We start from the raw sequence: 6,441 nt of genomic DNA on the forward strand, positions 1-6,441 counted from the left end.
ATCACGGCACTGCGGATGCCAGACGGGCCTTTCCTGTGTTGCTAAGAGAGCCCCTCGGACTGGAACAGGCGGGGCGGCCAGAGGGGGGTTAAGTGTTTCGGATGGCTGTACGATGCTGCACGGTAGATATGAGCTGATGCTCCTGTTTCTGCCCCGCAGCATGGGTGGTCTGCTCTTGATTTTATACTGCCACCTATTAGCACCATGAGCCGGTGATTTATGCAGCTGTCAACTTCAACTTCATCAGCTCACTCCGCCACCGGTGAATTGTGGGTAGGCTGGCAAAGCCTTTCCTCTCTGCACCTCCTACTTTGGGGCTAAAGTAAACCACCAAAAATTCTGTTAAAGAGAAAAATACAATATAGAAGTATAAATAAGGAGCATACATGCCACTGAGGCCTCCTCTGTGGAGAACATCCAGCCTAAACATCTGGCTGGCTGCGCATAAGGAGGAGACTGTTTGAGTTAAAACAAGGTGAGAAAGGAGGAATTCATGGTTGGAGCAGCCGACTAACAGTTGAGCTGCTTGGGGATCAGTAAAAGGTTGAACAGAATTATTGAGGGCAAGTGGAGGAAAAATGCTGTATTCATTGCAGTATCTATAAATACATAACTATATTGTTTAATGCTATTGTGCATGAGGAGAGAATGTGTTAAAGGGGAAAATCTGTTGGAAATTAGTGGATTGAGTGAGTTATTTTGCATCAGGCTGTACAGTACAAAGTAATGGAAACTGTGGGTAACAGCTCTTATTTGCTGGTTAATGAAGAAAAAGGTGTTATTCCCTGTGGGCAGAGAGAAGTTATGGGCTTTTACGTGGTTGTAATGAGGCTGCTAGATTCATGCAGGACCGGAGCTGCGAGCCAATTTCAACAAACACAAGCATTGAAGGAGGAGGGTGGACTGTGCGTACGGGTGATTTACGATTTGTAATTCTTTACCATAAGGAGTATATTAGCAACAAAACACACTTTGGCTGCTACTGTGATGCTGAGGGCGTCGCGTTCAAGATTAAAATGCTGATATGTGGAAAAGACACTGGGGTTTTAAAGTGTCGGGGGCTAATTGCTTTTACGGCAGTTGCAAACCAAGAATGTTAAACTTTATTAAACACCTGTTAAAATAGTACTTGTCACGGTGAGTTTGTGGGAAATGTCTTGCTGGATAGATGTGAAAGGAAAATCATAAGTGGTTTAAATCAGTGATTCCAAACTTTTTGTCATTGCAACGGGGGGTAGAACATTTGTGTAGAAACTGAAAGGAAGTATTGATTTAAAGAAATAAATATACTTACATTGCGCTTAGGAGGAGAATATAACAGGAGTTTAGGAGGAGAATAAAATATAGAATAACAACCTAGTGTTATCTAAAGTGAAGGTATTGTCACAATAACCTTGAGGTACTAGCTGCAGTAGACTGACTGCACAGGACCTTCCACTGACCTAAGGCTGTAACACACCTTGGGTTGTCTTAGAGATACATTAAATTAAATTATTAATCCTCAATTGGGAAACTAATTTGCCACCAAATCCAGTCATACTGACAACAAACACTAAAGGCAGTTGACACACAGAAGGCATACTTAGCAAGTAAGCAGTATAATGTTGTTGTCAAGTAACGGTAACTAAAAGTAGGCTTCTAAATAAATTGTTGAAACATTAAGCTACGATTAATGGATAACGAGCTTAAATAGTTGGCTAAAATTAAAGGATTAGTGGTCGAAATAATTAGGCTACCTCAAATGAATCAATAAACAGGTAACACTGTTAGCTACAATATGCTATATGTTCGATAGCTAAAAGTAGCAGATAAACAGTTCAACTAGCTAAAAGGAAGTCAAAATAGTTGACTAAAAGTCTGTTGAAATGGTTAAAGTAATGAATGGTTGAAATATTTTGCTAAAATGAACATAAACGAATGCCAAATGTAGTTAGCTGAAATAAGTGGCTAAACACAGGCAAAAAGATAAACAGTAAAGTTTTATAACCTTATAAAAGTAACCAGATCAAATATTTAGCTAAAATGAATCAATTAACCATGAAAATAGCTGGCTAAAAGTAATAAACAGTTAAAATAGTTTGCTAAAATTCACCAATAAACAGATGAAATAGTTAGCTAAAGTCAGCCTAGCCAAATGGAGTTTAGGCTAGCTAAAAGTAGGCTAATAGATAGCTCAAACTGCTGCCACAGATCCTGTATAATCTCTGTAGATTTGCTTTTGCTCCTCGCTCTTCAACACACTGCTGTGCTGCTGCTCAGTGTGCCCTGACATGCAGCTGTCTCGTGCGCAGATGCTTCAGACCTACATCACAGATATCCACAGTGAGTTGTTGGTGTTGGCTACATGTAGGGTGTGACTGGTTGTGAAGGTCTTTCCTTGGTGTAAAGTGGCTTACTTCTTTTAAGCAGGGTCACAAGCAAAGGTCATACTTACGAGATGAGAAAAAAAAACTGTTATGGTCACACGCTAGCTTTCCAGATGCCAGAATGTGTGATCAAACAGTTCCCAATTAGAACCGTATAATTTGGTAACATTATGATATTAAAGATGGCAGCTTGGTTTTACCCAAGCAAAACTAACTTCACAAGCGGCTGACCATAATTTAGGGTTCGGTTGCATTTATACAGAGGGGTTATGTGCAGGAGGAGGTTGTGTTCGTGTGTGTCTGTGTAAAATATGTGTGTGTGTGTGTGTGCGGTAGGAGTTGCTGCACACACAGAGAAATATCCTGGAGAAGAAAGTGGTTGGTAAGCATCCAAATATGCATTTCTTTGTTCCAGAAGCAACATGACTGAAAGATGAAAGGGTGGAGAGGTAGGAACATGAGCGTGTCACCGGGGAGGCTTTTTAGCTTTTGGCTGTCATAGCTGGAAAAAAAATAGAGGGGAAAACCCTTTTGCATACATCACACAGACTGAATATACAACAGCCGTGACTGCTGTCAGTTGTCATGGTGATAAAGGAAAATAAATAAAAACAAGGACAACAACTTGTAATGCAGAGGAAAAAAACAGAAGGACTGATGGGAAGAGAAATCTCAGCATATGTGATATGCATTAAGGGAAGAGTTGACATTTAGCGATACTCTTAAATTGCTTTCTCAACCAGACTTAGATGAGAAGATTGATTCCACTCTCTGTTGGATATTAACGTTAGCTTAGCTTAGCATAAAGACTGGAAAGTGGAAACAGGAGGAAACAGCTAGCCTGGCCCTGTCCAAAGTAACAAAAACCACCAACCCCCTAAATAACTAATCCTATCTATTTTTTTAAGTTAGTATTTCTAAATTTCTGTGAGGAATTTCTCCACTGGGAGAAGTTGCTTGATAAACTGCAGAGGCACCAGGTTAACTAAAAAACAGTCCATCGGCCCTTAAAGACCAGCTCCAGTCATGTTTGAAGACATATAAAATGTTGTGCTTGAAATAATAAATTGTGTCTGATATGCCTTTTTCTGCAAAATATTTTTAATCACCTTGTAAAAATCCTCCCAAGGCATCTCCTTCTTATCCCTCACTAAAAATTCCTGAACCTGCATAGGCCCCGCCCACTATGCAAATTCCCAACCGGCCCCTCTGCCGCGAAAACAAAACATGTCTCTGCCATCGTTTAGTGGCAACTTGTTTAAAATTAGCTAGCTTGAAATGTAGTAATTAGTAGTAGTAACGTTAACGTTAGTAGTCAGCAGTGAGTTTGCAAAACTTACAATTATGGTTACAGCTGGCTCGCGCATCGCCAAAGTGGTTACCATAGGTTGCACATAATGATATGCATAGCGTCACCCAGTCCATTAACGGGATTGACTCCTTAGGTTTGTGACGTCTCAAACCTGCCAATCTGAAAACGTGTTGTTCAGCCTGTCCTTGGTACACTGCAGTTTAAAAGCACACAGGCGCAGCCATGGAGATGACTGCTGATGTTGTCCCTGATATGTCTTGTAGCACATGAAGAACACCACATGGAGATGTTCACAAGGTTAAACACTGGATTTTCACTGGAGGGGCTCTTTAAAATCATTGCAAAAAACCAACCTGTTTTTGTACAAATTAAACAGAATATAGCATGATAATTAGCGAGCTTTAGAGGTGGTGGTTGTTGGAGGTAGGTTGTGGTGGCAGATTACATAACTTTGCACAGCTTCGAGCTAGCTGTTTTCCCATGGTTCCTTTCTTAAAGCTAATCTAAGCTAACTGGTTACCAGCTCAGCTTCATATTTACCATACAGACATAAAAGTAGCATCTATCTATCATCTAACTCTTGGCAGGAAAGCAAACAAGCTTTCACAAAATGTCAAACTACTGCTTTAAGCTAGTTCGTAAAAAATAAAAATAAACATGGAGATTGTCTGGGATGTAGTTCATCTTCACCACCACTTTTAACATTTTTTTTAACTGACTGCTTGTAGCTTTCAAAAGCTTTATTAATAATTAACTTCAAAATAATTGTGTTTTTTAAAAAATAGTGAGAAACAACTTAAGAAATAAAGATTGGTGTAAAAGCAAGAAAGCCTCTCCAGAACGATGGACTCACCTGAGATTTCTTGTGTAAAAAAGAGAGCTCACTTCTAAGAGTTTCACACCACAGCTTCTCCCAACATCTAAGTAAAGAGCTGCAGCGGTGGGACCTTTTTTTCTAACATGTGAATCGATACCTTTAAATGCATGTGTGGTGAGAGAAAGAGGAGTTTGCTCAGTTCACTGAAGCGTGTTGACCCTTCATGGCCAGGTTGTCAGTGAAGCATACAGGAAGGTTCCAGCGGGGCGAGAGGCAGCGAGAAGGATTCACAGGCAGGCTGAGAGTCTGCAGCCGAGCCGAATCCCCAGAGATTTCTGGCTGTCTCGCTCTGTCTGTTGACACTCTCCTACTCCATTGACTTTTTCATTAACCCCTTATCAAAATGTTTTTCTCTCACACACTCCACTGACATGAGCCCCACTCATTTTCCCCCCACAGGATCCTGGTTCAGCTGTTCCACCTTGTGGTCAGAATTGATATGAAGGTAACTTTACATCTAATTTTTACCTCTTTAGGGACATAGGAGAGTGAAAATTACACGCATTTATAGTATAATAAGAATTTGTGTAAGGAAAATGGGCCCTCATTTTCCTCATTTTTAGGTCAGTGTTTGCAAGAATGAAGTCACTTTTCCCACTTTTTTATTTTTTATTTGCAGTCAGAAACCTTAACCCAGTCACAGTAAGCATAAAATATACACCTACAAGGAATCTGTGAACATCATTTATTTGGCGCTGAAAAGTTCAAACTGGCCAAAGTAACTGATGGCTTCTCACTTATTTTAATTACTTGCAACTTGCAGAGCAGCCAAGATCAATGTTTTTATTGGCCTGCGTTCAGAGTTGGGCGCTCACAGCCTCCTCTGCAACTGAGACAACATCTTTAACCCAAAACTTTAACCTCAGTTCTCATGTTTCTACTTACAATTCTGGGAGAAGTTTGCAAGATTTAAATAGCTTGTTTCCAAACAAAAAAAAGGCAACTGATAGAAATATCTCCCACAAGCAGTATCAGGCCAGAATATACTTTTACCTAACCTTAGTAAGCCACAAAAAGAATCTCTTTTTCTCTGCAAAATAAAGTCCCTTGGTATTGATCTGTGCCAAGTTATTTTTCACAGTAATCTGCTGAAACTCTCTGCTCTATATATTCACGTACCAGCTGTGCAGCACACGGATATAGCACCCACTAGTGGTTTGATTAACACAAAAGTTAATAAGTGGGAGTTGAGTTCAAGCATCATGGAAAATTGTAAATGCATTTGAAATGGCAGCAGGCCAAGTATATTTCCATGTTTGGAGCAGGAATAATAAAAACAGATGGAAAGAGGAGCAAGGAATGCAGTTAAAGTGAATAAATATAATGTGTAATTACTTGTGTGATTTTGTGAATTATGTGTATTTAGAAACATTTCCTACTCATAAAAAAACATAAACCGACTCCTATGACTTTCAATATATAATAGAGAGCAGATAGAGTATTAGAATAAATATTTCAATTATACTCTGTGTGCTGAGACAGCAAAAGAAAACGGTGTCCAGTTCAGTAAGCATGTAATAATGAGAAGCCTCAGGTGTTTACCCCTCCAGCACATCACTGATTTTCATCCTCGGTAAGGATGCACGAGTGGAGGTGATGTGATGAGAATCCACTTTTACTGCAGCAGAAAACCTTTCAGACACTCAGCTCTTCAGCTTCCAGTCAACGATCCATCACTCGCTTGTGGAAAATCAAATGTTTCAGGTTTCATACTTAAGCAATATTACATGAGAGGGAGAGACGTTGCTCTGAATATCATCACGGCTGTGATTCGGTCTTAGCCGTGATGATGCTCTGTATAACATCACAACTTCAAGTGTGATATTGCTTTTATACAACAGTCATACAAGCGACATATAGCAAAAAGTAATGATCAACAACAGATT

The sequence above is a fragment of the Semicossyphus pulcher genome, unplaced genomic scaffold, assembly GCF_022749685.1.
Source record: "Semicossyphus pulcher isolate SPU_LCO1_2020_fin unplaced genomic scaffold, fSemPul1.0.p SCAF_6, whole genome shotgun sequence".
Lineage (NCBI taxonomy): Eukaryota > Metazoa > Chordata > Actinopteri > Labriformes > Labridae > Semicossyphus > Semicossyphus pulcher.